The sequence below is a fragment of the Rhinoderma darwinii genome, chromosome 3, assembly GCF_050947455.1.
Source record: "Rhinoderma darwinii isolate aRhiDar2 chromosome 3, aRhiDar2.hap1, whole genome shotgun sequence".
In the NCBI taxonomy this organism is placed as follows: Eukaryota; Metazoa; Chordata; class Amphibia; order Anura; family Rhinodermatidae; genus Rhinoderma; species Rhinoderma darwinii.
In genome coordinates this window covers 398863974-398891434 of record NC_134689.1, presented here as the reverse complement: position 1 = coordinate 398891434, position 27461 = coordinate 398863974, and the positions used below count along the sequence as shown (strand labels likewise).

The following is a 27461-nucleotide window of genomic DNA, read 5'->3' as shown; positions in this document are numbered from 1 at the left end:
TGGGTCAGTTTAATGTTTCTGGATGAAAGTGCTTTTGTGGCTAAAAATCTGAATGTGCCTTTTCTTCATTTTGCACAAGATACTATTTTGCCTTTTGGTTTTGAATAATTACCATCTCTCCCTTATCACTCCAAGTTGTCAAGGAAGTCAGAAGCACCATTGTCCTCTCCGTCAATTTGGCTTTCCTTCATTTTTGATTGATAATGTTTTGGCATTCAATGTAAAAGAGCTGTGGCCTTCAAGTCTGGTGGAAGAGAAAAGCCATGAAAATAGGAAAGAAATGTACCCCATTTGAAGTTCAAACTAAGACTGACACACTACCTACTGCACTAGTGAGACCAGACATTTTCACCCCATCGCAGCATGGATAAATTAAAGCAAGTAATTACATTTTACTTTATTATTTTTTTTTTTTATATTACATACACAAAACCTTGTCTGCTCCCATATGGTCTAGCGGTTAGGATTCCTGGTTCTCACCCAGGTGGCCCGGGTTTGACTCCCGGTATGGGAATGAGCCTCCATTTAGACTTGAACCTGCATTCGATGGTCGAGTGGGTCAGTTTAATGTTTCTGGATGAAAGTGCTTTTGTGGCCAAAAATCTGAATGTGCCTTTTCTTCATTTTGCACAAGATACTATTTTGGCTTTAGGTTTTGAATAATTCCCATCTTTCCCTTATCACTCCAAGTTGTCAAGGAAGTCAGAAGCACCATTGTCCTGTCCGTCAATTTGGCTTTCCTTCATTTTTGATTGATAATGTTTTGGCATTCAATGTAAAAGAGCTGTGGCCTTCAAGTCTGGTGGAAGAAAAAAGCCATGAAAATAGGAAAGAAATGTACCCCATTTGAAGTTCAAACTAAGACTGACACACTACCTACTGCACTAGTGAGACCAGACATTTTCACCCCATCGCAACATGGATAAATTAAAGCAAGTAATGACTTTTTACTTTATTAATTTTTTTTTTTATATTACATACACTAAACCTTATCTGCTCCCATATGGTCTAGCGGTTAGGATTCCTGGTTCTCACCCAGGTGGCCCGGGTTCGACTCCTGGTATAGGAATGAGCCTCCATTTAGACTTGAACCTGCATTCGATGGTTGAGTGGGTCAGTTTAATGTTTCTGGATGAAAGTGCTTTTGTAGCTAAAAATCTGAATGTGCCTTTTCTTCATTTTGCACAAGATACTATTTTGGCTTTAGGTTTTGAATAATTACCATCTCTCCCTTATCACTCGAAGTTGTCAAGGAAGTCAGAAGCACCATTGTCCTGTCCGTCAATTTGGCTTTCCTTCATTTTTGATTGATAATGTTTTGGCATTCAATGTAAAAGAGCTGTGGCCTTCAAGTCTGGTGGAAGAGAAAAGCCATGAAAATAGGAAAGAAAAGTACCCCATTTGAAGCTCAAACTAAGACTGACACACTACCTACTGCACTAGTGAGACCAGACATTTTCACCCCATCGCAGCATGGATAAATTAAAGCAAGTAATTACATTTTACTTTATTATTTTTTTATTTTATATTACATACGCCAAACCTTATCTGCTCCCATATGGTCTAGCGGTTAGGATTCCTGGTTCTCACCCAGGTGGTCTGGGTTCGACTCCCGGTATGGGAATGAGCCTCCATTTAGACTTGAACCTGCATTCGATGGTTGAGTGGGTCAGTTTAATGTTTCTGGATGAAAGTGCTTTTGTAGCTAAAAATCTGAATGTGCCTTTTCTTCATTTTGCACAAGATACTATTTTGGCTTTAGGTTTTGAATAATTACCATCTCTGCCTTATCACTCCATTTTTATAACCAGCCCGATACAACACAGCAGCAGCAGCCTAGCATTACAAGGGTGGGAAGGTCCACTGATTTTGGCCCTTCCCAGCCTCATAATACCAGCCTACGGCCGCCCCAGTACCCGACCATCACAACAGATGGTCGGGTACTGGATCGTACCAAGCTCTTCCCGGCACCCCTGGTGGTGGTGGGTACCGGGGTAATAATGAGTGGTTAGTGCTAGCCTCTGCACCGGCTAACACTAAGTACCGCCTTAATAATGGACGCTGTCAATCAGCCAACTGCCATTATCTAGGCACTAATAAAGTTTAAAAAAAAACACAAAGACAATTCTTTTTTATTGAAATAAGAAATCCCCAACAAAACCCTCGTTAACCATTTTATTAAAATTTGAAAAAACGTAGATCTACGCAGTAGTCCAACGAATCGAAGATGTAGTCCAATCAGTACATCAAAATCTGCAACAACATAAAAAAACAGTTATCAATGTGAACAATACCAATACTTCTACTCACCTACACACATATATACACGCACACACAAACAACCATACACAGACACACATATATACACAAACACAACAAGATATACACACACACACACACACACACACACACATAAACAGACAAACACACACACATATACACAAACTCACACATATACAAACAAAAACACACATATCCAAACACACACACACAGTTATACACACACATACATGAACACATATACACAAACACACCCATATATACACACAAACACACACCCATATACACAAACACACACACATACAAAAACACACACAAACATCTACACACAAACATATACACAAATACACCCATATATACACAAACATACACAAACACACCCATATATACACACACACACACACACACACACATATACACAAACACACATATAAAAACAAAAAAAGACAAAGTCACATACCCAAACACACATATATACACAAACACACACATACACAAACACGGTTTCTTTTAAATGCTGCTGGGGAACCCGCTCGATCCACTATATAAGGCTGCGCTACAGTGCAGCATTTAAAAGAAACAGGATCCTGACCTGTCCATAGAGTTTAAGGCAGCACAGAGTATTTCAGGAGATGAGCGTGCAGATTCAGTGCTGCTGTGAACTCTGCTCTTACCATTACGTAGCTCTCAGTCTGTTACCTCTCCTCCACTCCTGTCCTCAAGAACACCTTCACATGATTGGCAAGTCACCACGTAATGGTAAGAGCAGAGTTCACAGCAGCACAGAGTATTTCAGGAGATGAGCGTGCGGATCTTGTGCGGGGTGGTGACTTGCCAATCATGTGAAGGTGTTATTGAGGACAGGAGTGGAGGAGAGGTAACAGACTGAGCTACGTAATGGTAAGAGCAGAGTTCACAGCAGCACTGAATCTGCACGCTCCTCTCCTGAAATACTCTGTGCTGCTGTGAACTCTGTTCTTACCATTACGTAGCTCAGTCTGTTACATCTCCTCCACTCCTGTCCTCTATAACACGTTCACATGATTGGCAAGTCACCACCACGCACAAGATCCGCACGCTCATCTCCTGAAATACTCTGTGCTGCTGTGAACTCTGCTCTTACCATTACGTGGTGACTTGCCAATCATGTGAAGGTGTTCTTGAGGACAGGAGTGGAGGAGAGGTAACAGACTGAGAGCTACGTAATGGTAAGAGCAGAGTTCACAGCAGGACTGAATCTGCACGCTCATCTCCTGAAATACTCTGTGCTGCCTTAAACTCTGTGGACAGGTCAGGATCCTGTTTCTTTTAAATGCTGCACTGTAGCGTAGCCTTATATAGTGGATCGAGCGGGTTCCCTAGCAGCATTTAAAAGAAACAGGATCCTGACCTGTCCACAGAGTTTAAGGCAGCACAGAGTATTTCAGGAGATGAGCACGGGCAGCCGTTCGTTTTTCCGAGCCGTGCTCCCATTATGCACACGACCGTAAAAACACCCGTTATTGCGGGTCGTAATTACGACCCGCAATAACGGGCTCATAGACTTCTGTTACCCACGGGTACCTTTCCGTTTTCTCACGGGAAGGTGCCCGTGCCGTTAAAAAAATAGAACATGTTCTATTTTTCTATTTTACGGGACGTGCTGCTATAATTATAATGACAGCACGGTTCGCAAAAGCGGCCGGCTGCCCGTGGCCGGCCGGCCGTGCTCGTAGTTACGAGTCGTAATTACGAGCACGGCCCGTAAAATAAAAAAATAGAACATGTTCTATCTTTTTAACGGCACGGGCACCTTCCCGTGAGAAAACGGGAAGGTACCCGTGGCTAACAGAAGTCTATGGGCCCGCTATTTCGGGTCGTAATTACGACCCGTAATAACGGGTGTTTTTATGGTCGTGTGCATGAGGCCCCGTAATGACGGGTGGCTACATGTGTGCACCCGTCATTACGGCAGCGTTGCTAGGCAACGTCAGTAAGGGTATGTGCACACACACTAATTACGTCCGTAATTGACGGACGTATTTCGGCCGCAAGTACCGGACCGAACACACTGCAGGGAGCCGGGCTCCTAGCATCATATTTATGTACGATGCTAGGAGTCCCTGCCTCTCTGTGGAACTACTGTCCCGTACTGAAAACATGATTACAGTACGGGACAGTTGTCCTGCAGAGAGGCAGGGACTCCTAGCATCGTACATAACTATGATGCTAGGAGCCCGGCTCCCTGCACTGTGTTCGGTCCGGTACTTGCGGCCGAAATACGTCCGTCAATTACGGACGTAATTAGTGTGTGTGCACATACCCTTACTGACGTTGCCTAGCAACGCTGCCGTAATGACGGGTGCACACATGTAGCCACCCGTCATTACGGGGCCTCATGCACACGACCATAAAAACACCCGTTTGAAGTTCAAACTAAGACTGACACACTACCTACTGCACTAGTGAGACCAGACATTTTCACCCCATCGCAACATGGATAAATTAAAGCAAGTAATTACTTTTTACTTTATTATATTTTTTTTTTATATTACATACTCGAAACCTTATCTGCTCCCATATGGTCTAGCGGTTAGGATTCCTGGTTCTCACCCAGGTGGCCTGGGGTTGACTCCTGGTATGGGAATGAGCCTCCATTTAGGCTTGAACCTGCATTTGATGGTCGAGTGGGTCAGTTTAATGTTTTTGGATGAAAGTGCTTTTGTGGCCAAAGATCTGAATGTGCCTTTTCTTCATTTTGCACAAGATACTATTTTGGCTTTAGGTTTTGAATAATTACCATCTCTCCCTTATCACTCCAAGTTGTCAAGGAAGTCAGAAGCACCATTTTCCTGTCCGTCAATTTGGCTTTCCTTCATTTTTGATTGATAATGTTTTGGCATTCAATGTAAAAGAGCTGTGGCCTTCAAGTCTGTTGGAAGAAAAAAGCCATGAAAATAGGAAAGAAAAGTACCCCATTTGAAGTTCAAACTAAGACTGACACACTACCTACTGCACTAGTGAGACCAGACATTTTCACCCCATCGCAACATGGATAAATTAAAGCAAGTAATGACTTTTTACTTTAATAATTTTTTTTTTTATATTACATACACGAAACCTTATCTGCTCCCATATGGTCTAGCGGTTAGGATTCCTGGTTCTCACCCAGGTGGCCCGTGTTCGACTCCTGGTATGGTAATGAGCCTCCATTTAGACTTGAACCTGCATTAGATGGTTGAGTGGGTCAGTTTAATGTTTCTGGATGAAAGTGCTTTGGTAGCTAAAAATCTGAATGTGACTTTTCTTCATTTTGCACAAGATACTATTTTGGCTTTAGGTTTTGAATAATTACCATCTCTCCCTTATCACTCCAAGTTGTCAAGGAAGTCAGAAGCACCATTGTCCTCTCCGTCAATTTGGCTTTCCTTCATTTTTGATTGATAATGTTTTGGCATTCAATGTAAAAGAGCTGTGGCCTTCAAGTCTGGTGGAAGAGAAAAGCCATGAAAATAGGAAAGAAATGTACCCCATTTGAAGTTCAAACTAAGACTGACACACTACCTACTGCACTAGTGAGACCAGACATTTTCACCCCATCGCAACATGGATAAATTAAAGCAAGTAATTACTTTTTACTTTATTTTTTTTTTTTTTTATATTACATACACAAAGCCTTATCTGCTCCCATATGGTCTAGCGGTTAGGATTCCTGGTTCTCACCCAGGTGGCCCGGGTTCGACTCCCGGGATGGGAATGAGCCTCCATTTAGACTTGAACCTGCATTCGATGGTTGAGTGGGTCAGTTTAATGTTTCTGGATGAAAGTGCTTTTGTGGCCAAAAATCTGAATGTGCCTTTTCTTCATTTTGCACAAGATACTATTTTGGCTTTAGGTTTTGAATAATTCCCATCTCTCCCTTATCACTCCAAGTTGTCAAGGAAGTCAGAAGCACCATTGTCCTGTCCGTCAATTTGGCTTTCCTTCATTTTTGATTGATAATGTTTTGGCATTCAATGTAAAAGAGCTGTGGCCTTCAAGTCTGGTGGAAGAAAAAAACCATGAAAATAGGAAAGAAAAGTACCCCATTTGAAGTTCAAACTAAGACTGACACACTACCTACTGCACTAGCGAGACCAGACATTTTCACCCCATCGCAACATGGATAAATTAAAGCAAGTAATGACTTTTTACTTTATAAATTTTTTTTTTATATTACATACATGAAACCTTATCTGCTCCCATATGGTCTAGCGGTTAGGATTCCTGGTTCTCACCCAGGTGGCCTGGGTTCGACTCCCGGTATGGGACTGAGCCTCCATTTAGACTTGAACCTGCATTGATGGTTGAGTGGGTCAGTTTAATGTTTCTGGATGAAAGTGCTTTTGTAGCTAAAAATCTGAATGTGCCTTTTCTTCATTTTGCACAAGATACTATTTTGGCTTTAGGTTTTGAATAATTACCATCTCTCCCTTATCACTCCAAGTTGTCAAGGAAGTCAGAAGCACCATTGTCCTGTCCGTCAATTTGGCTTTCCTTCATTTTTGATTGATAATGTTTTGGCAATCAATGTAAAAGAGCTGTGGCCTTCAAGTCTGGTGGAAGAAAAAAGCCATGAAAATAGGAAAGAAATGTACCCCATTTGAAGTTCAAACTAAGACTGACACACTACCTACTGCACTAGTGAGACCAGACATTTTCACCCCATCGCAACATGGATAAATTAAAGCAAGAAATTACTTTTTACTTTATTATTTTTTTTTTTATATTACATACACAAAACCTTATCTGCTCCCATATGGTCTAGCGGTTAGGATTCCTGGTTCTCACCCATGTGGCCTGGGGTCGACTCCCGGTATGGGAATGAGCCTCCATTTAGACTTGAACCTGCATTTGATGGTCGAGTGGGTCAGTTTAATGTTTTTGGATGAAAGTGCTTTTGTGGCCAAAGATCTGAATGTGCCTTTTCTTCATTTTGCACAAGATACTATTTTGGCTTTAGGTTTTGAATAATTACCATCTCTCCCTTATCACTCCAAGTTGTCAAGGAAGTCAGAAGCACCATTGTCCTGTCCGTCAATTTGGCTTTCCTTCATTTTTGATTGATAATGTTTTGGCATTCAATGTAAAAGAGCTGTGGCCTTCAAGTCTGGTGGAAGAAAAAAGCCATGAAAATAGGAAAGAAAAGTACCCCATTTGAAGTTCAAACTAAGACTGACACACTACCTACTGCACTAGCGAGACCAGACATTTTCACCCCATCGCAACATGGATAAATTAAAGCAAGTAATGACTTTTTACTTTATTAATTTTTTTTTTATATTACATACACGAAACCTTATCTGCTCCCATATGGTCTAGCGGTTAGGATTCCTGGTTCTCACCCAGGTGGCCTGGGTTCGACTCCCGGTATGGGACTGAGCCTCCATTTAGACTTGAACCTGCATTGATGGTTGAGTGGGTCAGTTTAATGTTTCTGGATGAAAGTGCTTTTGTAGCTAAAAATCTGAATGTGCCTTTTCTTCATTTTGCACTAGATACTATTTTGGCTTTAGGTTTTGAATAATTACCATCTCTCCCTTATCACTCCAAGTTGTCAAGGAAGTCAGAAGCACCATTGTCCTGTCCGTCAATTTGGCTTTCCTTCATTTTTGATTGATAATGTTTTGTCAATCAATGTAAAAGAGCTGTGGCCTTCAAGTCTGGTGGAAGAAAAAAGCCATGAAAATAGGAAAGAAATGTACCCCATTTGAAGTTCAAACTAAGACTGACACACTACCTACTGCACTAGTGAGACCAGACATTTTCACCCCATCGCAACATGGATAAATTAAAGCAAGTAATGACTTTTTACTTTATTAATTTTTTTTTTTATATTACATACACAAAACCTTATCTGCTCCCATATGGTCTAGCGGTTAGGATTCCTGGTTCTCACCCAGGTGGCCTGGGTTCGACTCCCGGTATGGGAATGAGCCTCCATTTAGACTTGAACCTGCATTAGATGGTTGAGTGGGTCAGTTTAATTTTTCTGGATGAAAGTGCTATTTGTGGCCAAAAATCTGAATGTGCCTTTTCTTCATTTTGCACAAGATACTATTTTGGCTTTAGGTTTTGAATAATTCCCATCTCTCCCTTATCACTCCAAGTTGTCAAGGAAGTCAGAAGCACCATTGTCCTCTCTGTCAATTTGGCTTTCCTTCATTTTTGATTGATAATGTTTTGGCATTCAATGTAAAAGAGCTGTGGCCTTCAAGTCTGGTGGAAGAAAAAAGCCATGAAAATAGGAAAGAAATGTACCCCATTTGAAGTTCAAACTAAGACTGACACACTACCTACTGCACAAGTGAGACCAGACATTTTCACCCCATCGCAACATGGATAAATTAAAGCAAGTAATTACTTTTTACTTTATTATTTTTTTTTTTATATTACATACATGAAACCTTATCTGCTCCCATATGGTCTAGCGGTTAGGATTCCTGGTTCTCACCCAGGTGGCCTGGGGTCTACTCCCGGTATGGGAATGAGCCTCCATTTAGACTTGAACCTGCGTTCGATGGGTCAGTTTAATGTTTTTGGATGAAAGTGCTTTTGTGGCCAAAGATCTGAATGTGCCTTTTCTTCATTTTGCACAAGATACTATTTTGGCTTTAGGTTTTGAATAATTCCGATCTCTCCCTTATCACTCCAAGTTGTCAAGGAAGTCAGAAGCACCATTGTCCTGTCCTTCAATTTGGCTTTCCTTCATTTTTGATTGATAATGTTTTGGCATTCAATGTAAAAGAGCTGTGGCCTTCAAGTCTGTTGGAGGAAAAAAGCCATGAAAATAGGAAAGAAAAGTACCCCATTTGAAGTTCAAACTTTGACTGACACACTACCTACTGCACTAGCGAGACCAGACATTTTCACCCCATCGCAACATGGATAAATTAAAGCAAGTAATGACTTTTTACTTTATTAATTTTTTTTTTTATATTACATACATGAAATCTTATCTGCTCCCATATGGTCTAGCGGTTAGGATTCCTGGTTCTCACCCAGGTGGCCCGGGTTCGACTCCCGGTATGGGAATGAGCCTCCATTTAGACTTGAACCTGCATTAGATGGTTGAGTGGGTCAGTTTAATGTTTCTGGATGAAAGTGCTTTTGTAGCTAAAAATCTGAATGTACCTTTTCTTCATTTTTCACAAGATACTATTTTGGCTTTAGGTTTTGAATAATTACCATCTCTCCCTTATCACTCCAAGTTGTCAAGGAAGTCAGAAGCACCATTGTCCTCTCCGTCAATTTGGCTTTCCTTCATTTTTGATTGATAATGTTTTGGCATTCAATGTAAAAGAGCTGTGGCCTTCAAGTCTGGTGGAAGAAAAAAGCCATGAAAATAGGAAAGAAATGTACCCCATTTGAAGTTCAAACTAAGACTGACACACTACCTACTGCACTAGTGAGACCAGACATTTTCACCCCATCGCAACATGGATAAATTAAAGCAAGTAATTACTTTTTACTTTATTATATTTTTTTTTTATATTACATACTCGAAACCTTATCTGCTCCCATATGGTCTAGCGGTTAGGATTCCTGGTTCTCACCCAGGTGGCCTGGGGTTGACTCCCGGTATGGGAATGAGCCTCCATTTAGACTTGAACCTGCATTTGATGGTCGAGTGGGTCAGTTTAATGTTTTTGGATGAAAGTGCTTTTGTGGCCAAAAATCTGAATGTGCCTTTTCTTCATTTTGCACAAGATACTATTTTGGCTTTAGGTTTTGAATAATTCCCATCTCTCCCTTATCACTCCAAGTTGTCAAGGAAGTCAGAAGCACCATTGTCCTCTCCGTCAATTTGGCTTTCCTTCATTTTTGATTGATAATGTTTTGGCATTCAATGTAAAAGAGCTGTGGCCTTCAAGTCTGGTGGAAGAAAAAAGCCATGAAAATAGGAAAGAAATGTACCCCATTTGAAGTTCAAACTAAGACTGACACACTACCTACTGCACTAGTGAGACCAGACATTTTCACCCCATCGCAACATGGATAAATTAAAGCAAGTAATTACTTTTTACTTTATTATATTTTTTTTTTATATTACATACTCGAAACCTTATCTGCTCCCATATGGTCTAGCGGTTAGGATTCCTGGTTCTCACCCAGGTGGCCTGGGTTCGACTCCCGGTATGGGAATGAGCCTCCATTTAGACTTGAACCTGCATTTGATGGTCGAGTGGGTCAGTTTAATGTTTTTGGATGAAAGTGCTTTTGTGGCCAAAGATCTGAATGTGCCTTTTCTTCATTTTGCACAAGATACTATTTTGGCTTTAGGTTTTGAATAATTACCATCTCTCCCTTATCACTCCAAGTTGTCAAGGAAGTCAGAAGCACCATTGTCCTGTCCGTCAATTTGGCTTTCCTTCATTTTTGATTGATAATGTTTTGGCATTCAATGTAAAAGAGCTGTGGCCTTCAAGTCTGGTGGAAGAAAAAAGCCATGAAAATAGGAAAGAAATGTACCCCATTTGAAGTTCAAACTAAGACTGACACACTACCTACTGCACTAGTGAGACCAGACATTTTCACCCCATCGCAACATGGATAAATTAAAGCAAGTAATTACTTTTTACTTTATTATATTTTTTTTTTATATTACATACTCGAAACCTTATCTGCTCCCATATGGTCTAGCGGTTAGGATTCCTGGTTCTCACCCAGGTGGCCTGGGGTTGACTCCTGGTATGGGAATGAGCCTCCATTTAGACTTGAACCTGCATTTGATGGTCGAGTGGGTCAGTTTAATGTTTTTGGATGAAAGTGCTTTTGTGGCCAAAGATCTGAATGTGCCTTTTCTTCATTTTGCACAAGATACTATTTTGGCTTTAGGTTTTGAATAATTACCATCTCTCCCTTATCACTCCAAGTTGTCAAGGAAGTCAGAAGCACCATTGTCCTGTCCGTCAATTTGGCTTTCCTTCATTTTTGATTGATAATGTTTTGGCATTCAATGTAAAAGAGCTGTGGCCTTCAAGTCTGGTGGAAGAAAAAAGCCATGAAAATAGGAAAGAAAAGTACCCCATTTGAAGTTCAAACTAAGACTGACACACTACCTACTGCACTAGCGAGACCAGACATTTTCACCCCATCGCAACATGGATAAATTAAAGCAAGTAATGACTTTTTACTTTATTAATTTTTTTTTTATATTACATACACGAAACCTTATCTGCTCCCATATGGTCTAGCGGTTAGGATTCCTGGTTCTCACCCAGGTGGCCTGGGTTCGACTCCCGGTATGGGACTGAGCCTCCATTTAGACTTGAACCTGCATTGATGGTTGAGTGGGTCAGTTTAATGTTTCTGGATGAAAGTGCTTTTGTAGCTAAAAATCTGAATGTGCCTTTTCTTCATTTTGCACTAGATACTATTTTGGCTTTAGGTTTTGAATAATTACCATCTCTCCCTTATCACTCCAAGTTGTCAAGGAAGTCAGAAGCACCATTGTCCTGACCGTCAATTTGGCTTTCCTTCATTTTTGATTGATAATGTTTTGTCAATCAATGTAAAAGAGCTGTGGCCTTCAAGTCTGGTGGAAGAAAAAAGCCATGAAAATAGGAAAGAAATGTACCCCATTTGAAGTTCAAACTAAGACTGACACACTACCTACTGCACTAGTGAGACCAGACATTTTCACCCCATCGCAACATGGATAAATTAAAGCAAGTAATGACTTTTTACTTTATTAATTTTTTTTTTTATATTACATACACAAAACCTTATCTGCTCCCATATGGTCTAGCGGTTAGGATTCCTGGTTCTCACCCAGGTGGCCTGGGTTCGACTCCCGGTATGGGAATGAGCCTCCATTTAGACTTGAACCTGCATTAGATGGTTGAGTGGGTCAGTTTAATTTTTCTGGATGAAAGTGCTATTTGTGGCCAAAAATCTGAATGTGCCTTTTCTTCATTTTGCACAAGATACTATTTTGGCTTTAGGTTTTGAATAATTCCCATCTCTCCCTTATCACTCCAAGTTGTCAAGGAAGTCAGAAGCACCATTGTCCTCTCTGTCAATTTGGCTTTCCTTCATTTTTGATTGATAATGTTTTGGCATTCAATGTAAAAGAGCTGTGGCCTTGAAGTCTGGTGGAAGAGAAAAGCCATGAAAATAGGAAAGAAATGTACCCCATTTGAAGTTCAAACTAAGACTGACACACTACCTACTGCACAAGTGAGACCAGACATTTTCACCCCATCGCAACATGGATAAATTAAAGCAAGTAATTACTTTTTACTTTATTATTTTTTTTTTTATATTACATACATGAAACCTTATCTGCTCCCATATGGTCTAGCGGTTAGGATTCCTGGTTCTCACCCAGGTGGCCTGGGGTCTACTCCCGGTATGGGAATGAGCCTCCATTTAGACTTGAACCTGCGTTCGATGGGTCAGTTTAATGTTTGTGGATGAAAGTGCTTTTGTGGCCAAAGATCTGAATGTGCCTTTTCTTCATTTTGCACAAGATACTATTTTGGCTTTAGGTTTTGAATAATTCCGATCTCTCCCTTATCACTCCAAGTTGTCAAGGAAGTCAGAAGCACCATTGTCCTGTCCGTCAATTTGGCTTTCCTTCATTTTTGATTGATAATGTTTTGGCATTCAATGTAAAAGAGCTGTGGCCTTCAAGTCTGTTGGAGGAAAAAAGCCATGAAAATAGGAAAGAAAAGTACCCCATTTGAAGTTCAAACTTTGACTGACACACTACCTACTGCACTAGCGAGACCAGACATTTTCACCCCATCGCAACATGGATAAATTAAAGCAAGTAATGACTTTTTACTTTATTAATTTTTTTTTTTATATTACATACATGAAATCTTATCTGCTCCCATATGGTCTAGCGGTTAGGATTCCTGGTTCTCACCCAGGTGGCCCGGGTTCGACTCCCGGTATGGGAATGAGCCTCCATTTAGACTTGAACCTGCATTAGATGTTTGAGTGGGTCAGTTTAATGTTTCTGGATGAAAGTGCTTTTGTAGCTAAAAATCTGAATGTACCTTTTCTTCATTTTTCACAAGATACTATTTTGGCTTTAGGTTTTGAATAATTACCATCTCTCCCTTATCACTCCAAGTTGTCAAGGAAGTCAGAAGCACCATTGTCCTCTCCGTCAATTTGGCTTTCCTTCATTTTTGATTGATAATGTTTTGGCATTCAATGTAAAAGAGCTGTGGCCTTCAAGTCTGGTGGAAGAGAAAAGCCATGAAAATAGGAAAGAAAAGAAGAGGCTGGACGCAGCCTGCAGGGATTAAGGGAAGCCGACATGACCGTCCTAGTAGGGAAAGGGTTAATTAGGTGAGGGAGAGTTGGAGGGAGTTGGAGGGGGGACGGGGAGGAGTTAAGGGGGACGGGGGGCCGTTACTGGGCTTCCCGCTGTTTCTCGGCATTGAGCCGGAAGCAGCGGGAGGAGTAACACAGAAACAGTAAGCTCCCCGTTGCCCGTGCTTCTCAGGATGGCAGAGTCTTTAATGTTAGAGCGGCTGCGTGCCGCTGCTGTGCACCACGGTCCCGGATGGCTAGAGGAGACCGTGGCTGCAATAACTAAGATCCCGGACGCCGTTTCGCCACGTCGGGCCCGGCGTTCGGGGTCTGTTGCACAGGACAGGCTCCCCTCCCCCGGCCCCCTTACAAGCATGGTTATGGCGGTGGGGGGGGAGTCGGCAACAACCGCTCCTGCGCAGAGCAGGCAGAGAGCGTTGCCGGGGGTGACGGCGACGCAGGCCGGGTCGACCCGTCCCTCTCGGCGGTCCCGACCTCCAGAGCGCCTCAGTCCGGAGGCAGTCCCGCGGACACGGCGTCGCAGAGGGAGCCCGATCCCGGACGCTGCAGGCCAGGCATCTGGGAGGACCGCCCCTTCTCAGGCCCTGCGTCCTGGCAGGAATCCCAGGCCGCGACGGGGTCCGGCGGTAAGCAGGGAGTCGCAGGCTGGGCTCCCTGTCACCCCTCCCCCATCAGATGGAAGATTTGGAGGACAAGGTACGGCCGCCCCGCCTGGTGATGTTCCGGCCAGGGGGCAGGCTTCGTCAGGATCGTCTAGACGGACGCCTAGATCTGCAGCGACGTCGAGGCAACAGGTCCGGTCGGAAGTCTGGGTCCCGGCGGTCGGGCGGCAGGTTGTCGGCCCATCGGTCAGCGCGTCCTCATCCCCGTTCCACAGATGTCGTTGGGATGGACAGTCGTCGGCGAGAGAAGAGCTGGAGGAAGGTGAACTGGACGTGTATCGTCGAGGTCAGGATGGTCCGGCTGACGGGAACACAGCGCCTGTGCAGCCCGGTGAGTGTATAACTCCATTATTGTCTTATCCAGCGATTTTTATGTCGGGTGTCGGCGGGGGGGCTGCTAGCATTGCATCGGGGGCCGGTAGTGGCGCGGGCGGACGCGACGGAGCGGGTTTGGCGGACTTAGTGGATTGCTTACGGGAGCTGGTGGGGCGCCTAGATAGGGCCGCGGCGCCGGTAGTAATGGAAGTGTCCCCTGCGGTAGTTTGGGAAGGCCCCAGGGACGTGGGATCGTTACAGGCGCGTCCCGTGATGGCGGTTAGAGAGGCGGTCGCGGTGTCGGTACAGACCGAGGCAAAAAAGGATGGCGATCGAGTGCGTATTGATGATCGTGCTCGGGGGGAGGTGTACGTTTGTTTTGAAGGTCCGTTGGGGGCGCATTTAAAGCAGGAGGTGCGCGAGCGTATCTGTAAGGACGAGTATGTTGAAATTTTTTCTCTCTTGCCGCTCGCTAAATTTAATTTGGATAAGAGCAAGCGGGATGAGAGTAAAAAGGACGAGGAGGAACGGTGGCGGTATAGGCTTATCCCGCAGACGTTCGTTAATTGGTCGCAGGCGTTCGCCATATTGGCTAGTGTGATAGGGGAAAAGGTGCCGGAAAATTGTTCGGCGTTGTTTTGTTATTTTGATGCCATTGGGGAGGCTCATAGGGCGTATGGGGGTCAAGCGTGGCTGCGATACGATGAGCAATTCCGTCAGCGGAAGGCGGTTCGGCCGGCGATTCGGTGGGACCAGAAGGATATTGCTCTCTGGTTACGGGTTACGGCTCCGGTTAGGCAGTCCTTTCCCGGGAGCGCCGGCCAGGGAGGCCAGTCTAGTCAGGTTGGACAAAGCGGCGGGGGAAAGGCGGGGTTTTGCTGGCAATTTAATGAAGGTCAGTGCAAGTTCGGGGCCACGTGCAAGTTCAAGCACGTGTGTTCCGAGTGTAATGGTGCATCACACGGGGCGGCAAAATGTCTGCGAAAAAAGAGGTCAGGTAACCAGCACGCGGCTGGTCAAGGGGGTGTCGCCGGTGAGGGTGGAAAAGATGGCCCCTTATCTAAATGAGTATCCGGATAGGGCGGCGGCTAAGTTGCTTTATGAAGGGTTTCGTGTTGGTTTTGTTATTCCTCCGCCTCCTTATGAGGTTCCGGTTACGCGGAGGAATTTAAAATCGGCTTACTTGCATGCAAAAGTCGTGTCGGAAAAGTTGTTAAAAGAAGTTTCGTTGGGCCGCATGTCGGGGCCGTTTGTTGAGTCGCCGGTAAAAGATTTAGTTGTGTCCCTGTTGGGTATTGTCCCTAAACGCGAGCCCGGAAAATTTCGTTTGATTCAACATTTATCGTATCCCAAGGGTTCGTCGGTAAATGACGGGATTGATCACGAGTTGTGCTCCGTAGTTTATACCTCATTCGATAAGGCGGTGGGGTTAGTGCGGGCTGCGGGTCCTGGGGCGCTGCTAGCAAAAACTGACATCGAGGCGGCGTTCAGGTTGTTGCCGGTCCATCCAGAAAGCCAACGGCTGTTGGGTTGTTTTTGGAATGGGGCTTTTTACGTGGATCGGTGCCTTCCGATGGGGTGTTCCCTTTCTTGTGCATACTTCGAGGCGTTTAGTAGCTTCGTGGAGTGGGTAACGAGGGGAGTATCCGGGGTCGACTCGTTGATCCATTACTTAGATGATTTTTTGTGCGTTGGCCCAGGGGGTTCGCCGGTTTGCGGTAATTTGCTTCATGCTCTACAGAAGGTGGCGAGGGATTTTGGGATTCCTTTGGCGCCGGAAAAAACGGAGGGCCCGGTAGCGACGATTTGTTTTTTGGGAATCGAAATAGACTCGGTGGCAATGGAGTGTCGTCTCCCGGCGGATAAGTTGGGTGCTTTGAGGCTGGAGGTTCGACGGGCTTGTAGAATGAAAAAAATGACGCTGAGGGAGCTTCAGTCGCTGCTGGGGAAGTTGAATTTCGCCTGCCGGATTATGCCGATGGGGAGGGTGTTTGGTAGGAGGTTGGCGGCGGCAACGGCGGGAGTGCGTGCGCCGCATCATTTTGTGCGGCTCAAGGAGGAGCACCGTGCTGATCTTCAGGTTTGGGATGACTTCTTGGGCCAGTACAATGGTCGCTCGCTATGGATGGCCCCAGCGCAGGATACGAGTGATTTGAATATTTTCACGGATGCGCCTGGGGCGGGTGGTTTTGGAGCTTACGGGGGAGGTCCGTGGTGCGCAGGTCAATGGCCGGCTAGCTGGGTGTCCAGTGGACTCACGCGGAATCTGGCCCTGCTCGAGCTGTTTCCCATCGTGGTGGCGGCTACCATTTGGGGGGACAGGCTCAGGGATAAGAAGGTCCGTTTTTACTGCGACAACATGGGGGTGGTGCTTGCCATTAATAACATCACGGCGTCCTCTCCTCCGGTAGTTCAATTGTTGCGACATTTAGTGTTGGTGTGTTTGCCGTTGAACGCGTGGGTGGTGGCGGTGCATGTCCCGGGTGTACGGAATTGTATCGCTGATGCTCTTTCTCGCTCGCAGTGGGACCGGTTTCGGCAATTGGCACCGGGAGCGGAACGTCTCGGTTTGGCTTGTCCGGAGCATCTTTGGGATCTGGTATCGGTCCCATAGAACAGCTGTTACAAAGGTCTTTGGCGCGCACGACGTGGAGTGCTTATGCTGCTTGTTGGAGGCAGTGGGAGGAGTGGGTAAGAGAGTTGGGTGACGTCAATACGGATAGAGACAGGTTGGTGGCACTTTTGTACTGGTTAGGGGACGCCTGGGAGGCGGGGTTTTCAGTAGCGAAGGTGAACCGGTTCATATCTGCGGTGGCATTTGGGTTTAAGTTGCGAGGCTTTCAGGATGTATCTAAGGAATTTCTGGTATCGCAGGCTTTGAAGGGGTTGCGCCGAGGTAGGGTGGAGGCGGATAGTAGAAGGCCGGTGTCGTTTGCTTTGCTTAGCTCGTTGGGCGGTTCATTAGCATCGGTCTGTCGTTCTTCAGACGAAATGGATTTGTTTCGGTTGGCTTTTTCGTTAGCGTTCTTTGGAGCATTTAGAATAGGTGAGTTGGTGTCGCCAAGTACCAAACGGGCAGGGGGGCTGAGATCTGGGGAGGTGAGCCTATTCGCAGACCGGCTGGAGGTATGGTTGCGTCGATCTAAAACTGACCAAGTAGGGAAGGGTAAACTGATAGTTTTGTTCGCTCTCCCGGGGTCGGTCATGTGCCCAGTAGAGTGCATGCGGGGTTTTACGAAAAACAGGGGGTCTCCAGATTTGCCTTTGTTACGTCATGTGGACGGGTCGTTTTTGTCCAGGTTTCAGTTTGGAGCTGTATTTAAAAAATGTTTGACGGCGGTTGGTGTTGCGGCAGGCTCATATTCATCTCATTCCTTCAGGATTGGCGCAGCAACGGAAGCAGGGCGCTGGGGGTTGGATGATGAGGGGGTGAGGCGTATTGGTCGTTGGGAGTCTAAAAGGTTTAAGTCCTATGTCCGCCCCCATATGTTATAATTTTGTTGTTTACGCTTTACAAATGTTATATGGTGGTGCCTAACTGTGTTTTCCGTTTCAGATTCGCCTCCGTGTTTGGTGTGGTTGATGGGTCATTCGTACGTGCACTGGGGGGCTTTGAGGGCGGACGTCCGCCCGGATGGTCGCCAGTTGCGCATTCCGCGACAGGACGCGGTTGTGCATTGGCTGGGTTTTAGAGGTATGCCATGGAGCAGGGTGTTGGCGGAATTCCAGACATATGCGCGGCTTGATAGGGTTCCGGAGGTCTTAGTGTTGCACGTGGGTGGGAATGACTTAGGAGTCCGCCCCTTTCGTGAGTTGGTGCGGGATATCAAACATGATATGTTGTGTTTGTGGGTATCTTATCCCAAGTTGGTGATAGTGTGGTCGGACATAGTCCCAAGAAAGCATTGGCGGTTAGCAAGATCAGTGGAGAGAGTCAATAAGGCTCGCATTAAAGTTAACCGGGCGGTGTCCCGTTTTGTGGCAAGAAACGGGGGCATTTGCGTGAGGCATAGGGATTTGGAGTCAGGAGTGGGGAATTTCTGGAGGAGTGACGGGGTTCATCTGACCGAGGTTGGCATTGATCTTTGGAGCTTGGCGATAGCAGAAGGCATAGAAAGGGCGGTGGTGGTGTGGAGGAACTCACAGGCTTAAGGTGGTCAAGGCCTGTTTCGCTGTGCGGGGGGAGTCCTTGAGGCCAGTCAGTACAAAATGGTGGCGGGGTCGCATCGGGGGTATGTGTCCCCCAAAAAAGGTACATGGTTGAAGACTTCATCGGGTGTTATCCCTTTGAAGTGGTCTTCTGGTAGAAGGTATATCACTTGAAGGCTTCATCGGGTGTTATCCCTTTGAAGTGGACTTCTAGTGGTCGGTATATCACTTGAGGGCTTCATCGGGTGTTATCCCCTTGAAGTGGACTTCTAGTGGTTGGAGCCATCTGCAGAGGTGAACGGTGCTTCCGAGCTGGTTTACGGCTGGAGGTAATTGGTGGTTTGCAGATGGCTAATTCGGTGTGTTCTTTAAAAAGGACTATCTGAAGGGGCTTCAAGGACTTCCTCTGCTTGGGTTAATGTTAACGTTAAATTGTTATTTACGATTCTGACCCATGTTGGGTCATGTGAATTATTAGGAGGAATTCTCTGGTGGATTCCTAACTAGTTATCCGAATGTTTCGGATTTAAATTGTTTTTATAAAACTGTGAAATTAATAAACGGCTGCTGTGGCCATTTCACATCCAACCTCGGTGTCATGTGTCTTTACTAAAGTGGGGGTGGGGGGATAGTATGGTATAAGGTTAACACACGACTCTACTTAGGCAGGTCAAGAAGAGGCTGGACGCAGCCTGCAGGGATTAAGGGAAGCCGACATGACCGTCCTAGTAGGGAAAGGGTTAATTAGGTGAGGGAGAGTTGGAGGGAGTTGGAGGGGGGACGGGGAGGAGTTAAGGGGGACGGGGGGCCGTTACTGGGCTTCCCGCTGTTTCTCGGCATTGAGCCGGAAGCAGCGGGAGGAGTAACACAGAAACAGTAAGCTCCCACCCTCCCGCCCTTGGTTTGTTACTCCTTAGGTCTTATGTACGTCCGTCTATGAGCGTTGGTTTTATTTGTGTGCTTATTTAACATGTTTTTCTTTTTTCCGGAGTAGGTTCTGTTGTCATGGCAGCTGGCGGGGGGAGTCCTTGAGGCCAGTCAGTACAAAATGGTGGGGGGGTCGCATCGGGGGTATGCGTCCCCCAAAAAAGGTACATGGTTGAAGACTTCATCGGGTGTTATCCCTTTGAAGTGGTCTTCTGGTAGAAGGTATATCACTTGAAGGCTTCATCGGGTGTTATCCCTTTGAAGTGGACTTCTAGTGGTCGGTATATCACTTGAGGGCTTCATCGGGTGTTATCCCCTTGAAGTGGACTTCTAGTGGTTGGAGCCATCTGCAGAGGTGAACGGTGCTTCCGAGCTGGTTTACGGCTGGAGGTAATTGGTGGTTTGCAGATGGCTAATTCGGTGTGTTCTTTAAAAACGACTATCTGAAGGGGCTTCAAGGACTTCCTCTGCTCGGGTTAATGTTAACGTTAAATTGTTATTTACGATTCTGACCCATGTTGGGTCATGTGAATTATTAGGAGGAATTCTCTGGTGGATTCCTAACTAGTTATCCGAATGTTTCGGATTTAAATTGTTTTTATAAAACTGTGAAATTAATAAACGGCTGCTGTGGCCATTTCACATCCAACCTCGGTGTCATGTGTCTTTACTAAAGTGGGGGTGGGGGGATAGTATGGTATAAGGTTAACACACGACTCTACTTAGGCAGGTCATGTACCCCATTTGAAGTTCAAACTAAGACTGACACACTACCTACTGCACTAGTGAGACCAGACATTTTCACCCCATCGCAACATGGATAAATTAAAGCAAGTAATTACTTTTTACTTTATTATTTTTTTTTTTTATATTACATACACAAAACCTTATCTGCTCCCATATGGTCTAGCGGTTAGGATTCCTGGTTCTCGCCCAGGTTCGACTCCCGGTATGGGAATGAGCCTCCATTTAGACTTGAACCTGCATTCGATGGTCGAGTGGGTCAGTTTAATGTTTCTTGATGAAAGTACTTTTGTGGCCAAAAATCTGAATGTGCCTATTTTCTTCATTTTGCACAAGATACTATTTTGGCTTTAGGTTTTGAATAATTACCATCTCTCCCTTATCAATCCAAGTTGTCAAGGAAGTCAGAAGCACCATTGTCCTGTCCGTCAATTTGGCTTTCCTTCATTTTTGACTGATAATGTTTTGGCATTCAATGTAAAAGAGCTGTGGCCTTCAAGTCTGGTGGAAGAGAAAAGCCATGAAAATAGGAAAGAAAAGTACCTCATGTGAAGTTCAAACTAAGACTGACACACTACCTACTGCACTAGCGAGACCAGACATTTTCACCCCATCGCAACATGGATAAATTAAAGCAAGTAATAACTTTTTATTTTGTTCTTTTATTTATTTTTATATTACTTACTCTAAACCTTATCTGCTCCCATATGGTCTAGCGGTTAGGATTCCTGGTTCTCACCCAGGTGACCCGGGTTCGACTCCCGGTATGGGAATGAGCCTCCATTTAGGCTTGAACCTGTATTCGATGGTCGAGTGGGTCAGTTTAATGTTTGTGGCTAAAAATCTGAATGTGCCTTTACTTCATTTTGCACAAGATACTATTTTGGCTTTAGGTTTTGAATAATTACCATCTCTCCCTTATCACTCCAAGTTGTCAAGGAAGTCAGAAGCACCATTGTCCTCTCCGTCAATTTGGCTTTCCTTCATTTTTGATTGATAATGTTTTGGCATTCAATGTAAAAGAGCTGTGGCCTTCAAGTCTGGTGGAAGAAAAAAGCCATGAAAATAGGAAAGAAAAGTACCCCATTTGAAGTTCAAACTAAGACTGACACACTACCTACTGCACTAGCGAGACCAGACATTTTCACCCCATCGCAACATGGATAAATTAAAGCAAGTAATGACTTTTTACTTTATTAATTTTTTTTTTTATATTACATACACGAAACCTTATCTGCTCCCATATGGTCTAGCGGTTAGGATTCCTGGTTCTCACCCAGGTGGCCCGGGTTCGACTCCCGGTATGGGAATGAGCCTCCATTTAGACTTGAACCTGCATTAGATGGTTGAGTGGGTCAGTTTATTGTTTCTGGATGAAAGTGCTTTTGTAGCTAAAAATCTGAATGTGCCTTTTCTTCATTTTGCACAAGATACTATTTTGGCTTTAGGTTTTGAATAATTCCCATCTCTCCCTTATCACTCCAAGTTGTCAAGGAAGTCAGAAGCACCATTGTCCTCTCCGTCAATTTGGCTTTCCTTCATTTTTGATTGATAATGTTTTGGCATTCAATGTAAAAGAGCTGTGGCCTTCAAGTCTGGTGGAAGAGAAAAGCCATGAAAATAGGAAAGAAATGTACCCCATTTGAAGTTCAAACTAAGACTGACACACTACCTACTGCACTAGTGAGACCAGACATTTTCACCCCATCGCAACATGGATAAATTAAAGCAAGTAATGACTTTTTACTTTATTAATTTTTTTTTTTATATTACATACACGAAACCTTATCTGCTCCCATATGGTCTAGCGGTTAGGATTCCTGGTTCTCACCCAGGTGGCCCGGGTTCTACTCCCGGTATGGGAATGAGCCTCCATTTAGACTTGAACCTGCATTCGATGGTTGAGTGGGTGAGTTTAATGTTTCTGGATGAAAGTGCTTTTGTAGCTAAAAATCTGAATGTGCCTTTTCTTCATTTTGCACAAGATACTATTTTGGCTTTAGGTTTTGAATAATTACCATCTCTCCCTTATCACTCCAAGTTGTCAAGGAAGTCAGAAGCACCATTGTCCTGTCCGTCAATTTGGCTTTCCTTCATTTTTGATTGATAATGTTTTGGCATTCAATGTAAAAGAGCTGTGGCCTTCAAGTCTGGTGGAAGAGAAAAGCCATGAAAATAGGAAAGAAATGTACCCCATTTGAAGTTCAAACTAAGACTGACACACTACCTACTGCACTAGTGAGACCAGACATTTTCACCCCATCGCAACATGGATAAATTAAAGCAAGTAATGACTTTTTACTTTATTAATTTTTTTTTTTATATTACATACACGAAACCTTATCTGCTCCCATATGGTCTAGCGGTTAGGATTCCTGGTTCTCACCCAGGTGGCCCGGGTTCGACTCCCGGTATGGGAATGAGCCTCCATTTAGACTTGAACCTGCATTAGATGGTTGAGTGGGTCAGTTTAATGTTTCTGGATGAAAGTGCTTTTGTAGCTAAAAATCTGAATGAGCCTTTTCTTCATTTTGCACAAGATACTATTTTGGCTTTAGGTTTTGAATAATTCCCATCTCTCCCTTATCACTCCAAGTTGTCAAGGAAGTCAGAAGCACCATTGTCCTCTCCGTCAATTTGGCTTTCCTTCATTTTTGATTGATAATGTTTTGGCATTCAATGTAAAAGAGCTGTGGCCTTCAAGTCTGGTGGAAGAGAAAAGCCATGAAAATAGGAAAGAAATGCACCCCATTTGAAGTTCAAACTAAGACTGACACACTACCTACTGCACTAGTGAGACCAGACATTTTCACCCCATCGCAACATGGATAAATTAAAGCAAGTAATGACTTTTTAGTTTATTTTTTTTTTTTTTTATATTACATACACAATACCTTATCTGCTCCCATATGGTCTAGCGGTTAGGATTCCTGGTTCTCACCCAGGTGGCCCGGGTTCGACTCCCGGTATGGGAATGAGCCTCCATTTAGACTTGAACCTGCATTCGATGGTCGAGTGGGTCAGTTTAATGTTTCTGGATGAAAGTGCTTTTGTGGCCAAAAATCTGAATGTGCCTTTTCTTCATTTTGCACATTTTGGCTTTAGGTTTTGAATAATTCCCATCTCTCCCTTATCACTCCAAGTTGTCAAGGAAGTCAGAAGCACCATTGTCCTGTCCGTCAATTTGGCTTTCCTTCATTTTTGATTGATAATGTTTTGGCATTCAATGTAAAAGAGCTGTGGCCTTCAAGTCTGGTGGAAGAAAAAAGCCATGAAAATAGGAAAGAAAAGTACCCCATTTGAAGTTCAAACTAAGACTGACACACTACCTACTGCACTAGTGAGACCAGACATTTTCACCCCATCGCAACATGGATAAATTAAAGCAAGTAATGACTTTTTACTTTATTAATTATTTTTTTTATATTACATACACGAAACCTTATCTGCTCCCATATGGTCTAGCGGTTAGGATTCCTGGTTCTCACCCAGGTGGCCTGGGGTCGACTCCCGGTATGGGAATGAGCCTCCATTTAGACTTGAACCTGCATTCGATGGTCGAGTGGGTCAGTTTAATGTTTTTGGATGAAAGTGCTTTTGTGGCCAAAGATCTGAATGTGCCTTTTCTTCATTTTGCACAAGATACTATTTTGGCTTTAGGTTTTGAATAATTACCATCTCTCCCTTATCACTCCAAGTTGTCAAGGAAGTCAGAAGCACCATTGTCCTGTCCGTCAATTTGGCTTTCCTTCATTTTTGATTGATAATGTTTTGGCATTCAATGTAAAAGAGCTGTGGCCTTCAAGTCTGGTGGAAGAGAAAAGCCATGAAAATAGGAAAGAAATGTACCCCATTTGAAGTTCAAACTAAGACTGACACACTACCTACTGCACTAGTGAGACCAGACATTTTCACCCCATCGCAACATGGATAAATTAAAGCAAGTAATTACTTTTTACTTAATTTTTTTTTTTTTTATATTACATACACAAAACCTTATCTGCTCCCATATGGTCTAGCGGTTAGGATTCCTGGTTCTCACCCAGGTGGCCTGGGGTCGACTCCCGGTATGGGAATGAGCCTCCATTTAGACATGAACCTGCATTCGATGGTCGAGTGGGTCAGTTTAATGTTTTTGGATGAAAGTGCTTTTGTGGCCAAAGATCTGAATGTGCCTTTTCTTCATTTTGCACAAGATACTATTTTGGCTTTAGGTTTTGAATAATTACCATCTCTCCCTTATCACTCCAAGTTGTCAAGGAAGTCAGAAGCACCATTGTCCTGTCCGTCAATTTGGCTTTCCTTCATTTTTGATTGATAATGTTTTGGCATTCAATGTAAAAGAGCTGTGGCCTTCAAGTCTGGTGGAAGAAAAAAGCCATGAAAATAGGAAAGAAAAGTACCCCATTTGAAGTTCAAACTAAGACTGACACACTACCTACTGCACTAGCGAGACCAGACATTTTCACCCCATCGCAACATGGATAAATTAAAGCAAGTAATGACTTTTTACTTTATTAATTTTTTTTTTTATATTACATACACAAAACCTTATCTGCTCCCATATGGTCTAGCGGTTAGGATTCCTGGTTCTCACCCAGGTGGCCTGGGTTTGACTCCCGGTATGGGAATGAGCCTCCATTTAGACTTGAACCTGCATTCGATGGTCTAGTGGGTCAGTTTAATATTTCTGGATGAAAGTGCTTTTGTGGCTAAAAATCTGAATGTGCCTTTTCTTCATTTTGCACAAGATACTATTTTGGCTTTAGGTTTTGAATTATTACCATCTCTCCCTTATCACTCCAAGTTGTCAAGGAAGTCAGAAGCACCATTGTCCTGTCCGTCAATTTGGCTTTCCTTCATTTTTGACTGATAATGTTTTGGCATTCAATGTAAAAGAGCTGTGGCCTTCAAGTCTGGTGGAAGAAAAAAGCCATGAAAATAGGAAAGAAAAGTACCCAATTTGAAGTTCAAACTAAGACTGACACACTATCTACTGCACTAGCGAGACCAGACATTTTTACCCCATCGCAACATGGATAAATTAAAGCAAGTAATGACTTTTTATTTTGTTCTTTTATTTATTTTTATATTACTTACTCTAAACCTTATCTGCTCACATATGGGCTAGTGGTTAGGATTCCTGGTTCTCACCCAGGTGGCCCGGGTTTGACTCCCGGTATGGGAATGAGCCTCCATTTAGACTTGAACCTGCATTCGATGGTCGAGTGGGTCAGTTTAATGTTTCTGGATGAAAGTGCTTTTGTGGCTAAAAATCTGAATGTGCCTTTTCTTCATTTTGCACAAGATACTATTTTGGCTTTAGGTTTTGAATAATTACCATCTCTCCCTTATCACTCCAAGTTGTCAAGGAAGTCAGAAGCACCATTGTCCTGTCCGTCAATTTGGCTTTCCTTCATTTTTGACTGATAATGTTTTGGCATTCAATGTAAAAGAGCTGTGGCCTTCAAGTCTGGTGGAAGAGAAAAGCCATGAAAATAGGAAAGAAAAGTACCTCATGTGAAGTTCAAACTAAGACTGACACACTATCTACTGCACTAGCGAGACCAGACATTTTCACCCCATCGCAACATGGATAAATTAAAGCAAGTAATAACTTTTTATTTTGTTCTTTTATTTATTTTTATATTACTTACTCTAAACCTTATCTGCTCCCATATGGTCTAGCGGTTAGGATTCCTGGTTCTCACCCAGGTGGCCCGGGTTCGACTCCCGGTATGGGAATGAGCCTCCATTTAGGCTTGAACCTGTATTCGATGGTCGAGTGGGTCAGTTTAATGTTTGTGGCTAAAAATCTGAATGTGCCTTTTCTTCATTTTGCACAAGATACTATTTTGGCTTTAGGTTTTGAATAATTACCATCTCTCCCTTATCACTCCAAGTTGTCAAGGAAGTCAGAAGCACCATTGTCCTCTCCGTCAATTTGGCTTTCCTTCATTTTTGATTGATAATGTTTTGGCATTCATTGTAAAAGAGCTGTGGCCTTCAAGTCTGGTGGAAGAGAAAAGCCATGAAAATAGGAAAGAAATGTACCCCATTTGAAGTTCAAACTAAGACTGACACACTACCTACTGCACTAGTGAGACCAGACATTTTCACCCCATCGCAACATGGATAAATTAAAGCAAGTAATTACTTTTTACTTTATTATTTTTTTTTTTTATATTACATACACAAAACCTTATCTGCTCCCATATGGTCTAGCGGTTAGGATTCCTGGTTCTCACCCAGGTGGCCCAGGTTCGACTCCCGGTATGGGAATGAGCCTCCATTTAGACTTGAACCTGCATTCGATGGTCGAGTGGGTCAGTTTAATGTTTCTTGATGAAAGTACTTTTGTGGCCAAAAATCTGAATGTGCCTATTTTCTTCATTTTGCACAAGATACTATTTTGGCTTTAGGTTTTGAATAATTACCATCTCTCCCTTATCAATCCAAGTTGTCAAGGAAGTCAGAAGCACCATTGTCCTCTCCGTCAATTTGGCTTTCCTTCATTTTTGATTGATAATGTTTTGGCATTCAATGTAAAAGAGCTGTGGCCTTCAAGTCTGGTGGAAGAAAAAAGCCACCAACAATACCGATAACTAATGTCACCAATTTATCCTCCACCTCGTTAACTCCAGAGCAGAATGAAGTACTAACACTAGGTCTCAACTTCGCTCCCAAAAAAAACTTCAACCTTTTCAATACAATATTAGATATTAATAAATTCATTCGCAATCTAACTGTAAAAAAACATTTTCTTCAATGCGAAATTAGTCCTGATAATACTCCTGCAGAGACACTATCTACAATCACGTCTGTAGAAGAGACAAGATTAGAAATAGCTCTAGCATCCACACCAGCAGAATTTACATTTCAAGAACTTTCAACTATGGTAAGCCTAGACCATCTACGTAGTGAAACTTCCAACCAAACAGTCACGACAGCTCACAAATTTACAACATCAAATCCGAAATTCTATCCCACCAGCTCACGCACGGATTCAATGGATCGATTCCAAACTGTCATAGAAAAAGAACTGCATAATCTTGCCGACAGCCTCAAAAACCA

At 43.7% G+C, this 27461-nt stretch overlaps 23 non-coding genes across 23 annotated transcripts; all 23 read left to right on the top strand.

Moving 5' to 3' along the window:
- The first annotated feature begins 442 nt into the window (after positions 1–442).
- Positions 443–514, top strand: TRNAE-CUC (transfer RNA glutamic acid (anticodon CUC)). Its single transcript has one exon. It is a non-coding gene; the product is annotated as a tRNA-Glu (tRNA).
- A 483-nt stretch (positions 515–997) lies between these two features.
- TRNAE-CUC (transfer RNA glutamic acid (anticodon CUC)) lies at positions 998–1069 on the top strand. The gene has a single exon. It is a non-coding gene; the product is annotated as a tRNA-Glu (tRNA).
- Positions 1070–1552: 483 nt separating this feature from the next.
- Positions 1553–1624, top strand: TRNAE-CUC (transfer RNA glutamic acid (anticodon CUC)). The gene has a single exon. It is a non-coding gene; the product is annotated as a tRNA-Glu (tRNA).
- A 4320-nt stretch (positions 1625–5944) lies between these two features.
- Positions 5945–6016, top strand: TRNAE-CUC (transfer RNA glutamic acid (anticodon CUC)). Its single transcript has one exon. It is a non-coding gene; the product is annotated as a tRNA-Glu (tRNA).
- Positions 6017–6498: 482 nt separating this feature from the next.
- Positions 6499–6570, top strand: TRNAE-CUC (transfer RNA glutamic acid (anticodon CUC)). The gene has a single exon. It is a non-coding gene; the product is annotated as a tRNA-Glu (tRNA).
- Positions 6571–7051: 481 nt separating this feature from the next.
- On the top strand, positions 7052–7123 carry TRNAE-CUC (transfer RNA glutamic acid (anticodon CUC)). The gene has a single exon. It is a non-coding gene; the product is annotated as a tRNA-Glu (tRNA).
- Positions 7124–7605: 482 nt separating this feature from the next.
- Positions 7606–7677, top strand: TRNAE-CUC (transfer RNA glutamic acid (anticodon CUC)). The gene has a single exon. It is a non-coding gene; the product is annotated as a tRNA-Glu (tRNA).
- Positions 7678–8159: 482 nt separating this feature from the next.
- Positions 8160–8231, top strand: TRNAE-CUC (transfer RNA glutamic acid (anticodon CUC)). Its single transcript has one exon. It is a non-coding gene; the product is annotated as a tRNA-Glu (tRNA).
- Positions 8232–9261: 1030 nt separating this feature from the next.
- Positions 9262–9333, top strand: TRNAE-CUC (transfer RNA glutamic acid (anticodon CUC)). The gene has a single exon. It is a non-coding gene; the product is annotated as a tRNA-Glu (tRNA).
- Positions 9334–10371: 1038 nt separating this feature from the next.
- TRNAE-CUC (transfer RNA glutamic acid (anticodon CUC)) lies at positions 10372–10443 on the top strand. Its single transcript has one exon. It is a non-coding gene; the product is annotated as a tRNA-Glu (tRNA).
- Positions 10444–11480: 1037 nt separating this feature from the next.
- On the top strand, positions 11481–11552 carry TRNAE-CUC (transfer RNA glutamic acid (anticodon CUC)). The gene has a single exon. It is a non-coding gene; the product is annotated as a tRNA-Glu (tRNA).
- A 482-nt stretch (positions 11553–12034) lies between these two features.
- TRNAE-CUC (transfer RNA glutamic acid (anticodon CUC)) lies at positions 12035–12106 on the top strand. The gene has a single exon. It is a non-coding gene; the product is annotated as a tRNA-Glu (tRNA).
- A 1030-nt stretch (positions 12107–13136) lies between these two features.
- TRNAE-CUC (transfer RNA glutamic acid (anticodon CUC)) lies at positions 13137–13208 on the top strand. Its single transcript has one exon. It is a non-coding gene; the product is annotated as a tRNA-Glu (tRNA).
- A 7880-nt stretch (positions 13209–21088) lies between these two features.
- On the top strand, positions 21089–21160 carry TRNAE-CUC (transfer RNA glutamic acid (anticodon CUC)). The gene has a single exon. It is a non-coding gene; the product is annotated as a tRNA-Glu (tRNA).
- Positions 21161–21625: 465 nt separating this feature from the next.
- Positions 21626–21697, top strand: TRNAE-CUC (transfer RNA glutamic acid (anticodon CUC)). The gene has a single exon. It is a non-coding gene; the product is annotated as a tRNA-Glu (tRNA).
- A 483-nt stretch (positions 21698–22180) lies between these two features.
- Positions 22181–22252, top strand: TRNAE-CUC (transfer RNA glutamic acid (anticodon CUC)). Its single transcript has one exon. It is a non-coding gene; the product is annotated as a tRNA-Glu (tRNA).
- A 483-nt stretch (positions 22253–22735) lies between these two features.
- Positions 22736–22807, top strand: TRNAE-CUC (transfer RNA glutamic acid (anticodon CUC)). The gene has a single exon. It is a non-coding gene; the product is annotated as a tRNA-Glu (tRNA).
- Positions 22808–23290: 483 nt separating this feature from the next.
- On the top strand, positions 23291–23362 carry TRNAE-CUC (transfer RNA glutamic acid (anticodon CUC)). Its single transcript has one exon. It is a non-coding gene; the product is annotated as a tRNA-Glu (tRNA).
- A 475-nt stretch (positions 23363–23837) lies between these two features.
- Positions 23838–23909, top strand: TRNAE-CUC (transfer RNA glutamic acid (anticodon CUC)). The gene has a single exon. It is a non-coding gene; the product is annotated as a tRNA-Glu (tRNA).
- A 482-nt stretch (positions 23910–24391) lies between these two features.
- On the top strand, positions 24392–24463 carry TRNAE-CUC (transfer RNA glutamic acid (anticodon CUC)). Its single transcript has one exon. It is a non-coding gene; the product is annotated as a tRNA-Glu (tRNA).
- Positions 24464–24946: 483 nt separating this feature from the next.
- Positions 24947–25018, top strand: TRNAE-CUC (transfer RNA glutamic acid (anticodon CUC)). The gene has a single exon. It is a non-coding gene; the product is annotated as a tRNA-Glu (tRNA).
- Positions 25019–26060: 1042 nt separating this feature from the next.
- Positions 26061–26132, top strand: TRNAE-CUC (transfer RNA glutamic acid (anticodon CUC)). Its single transcript has one exon. It is a non-coding gene; the product is annotated as a tRNA-Glu (tRNA).
- Positions 26133–26597: 465 nt separating this feature from the next.
- TRNAE-CUC (transfer RNA glutamic acid (anticodon CUC)) lies at positions 26598–26669 on the top strand. Its single transcript has one exon. It is a non-coding gene; the product is annotated as a tRNA-Glu (tRNA).
- Positions 26670–27461: the final 792 nt, after the last annotated feature.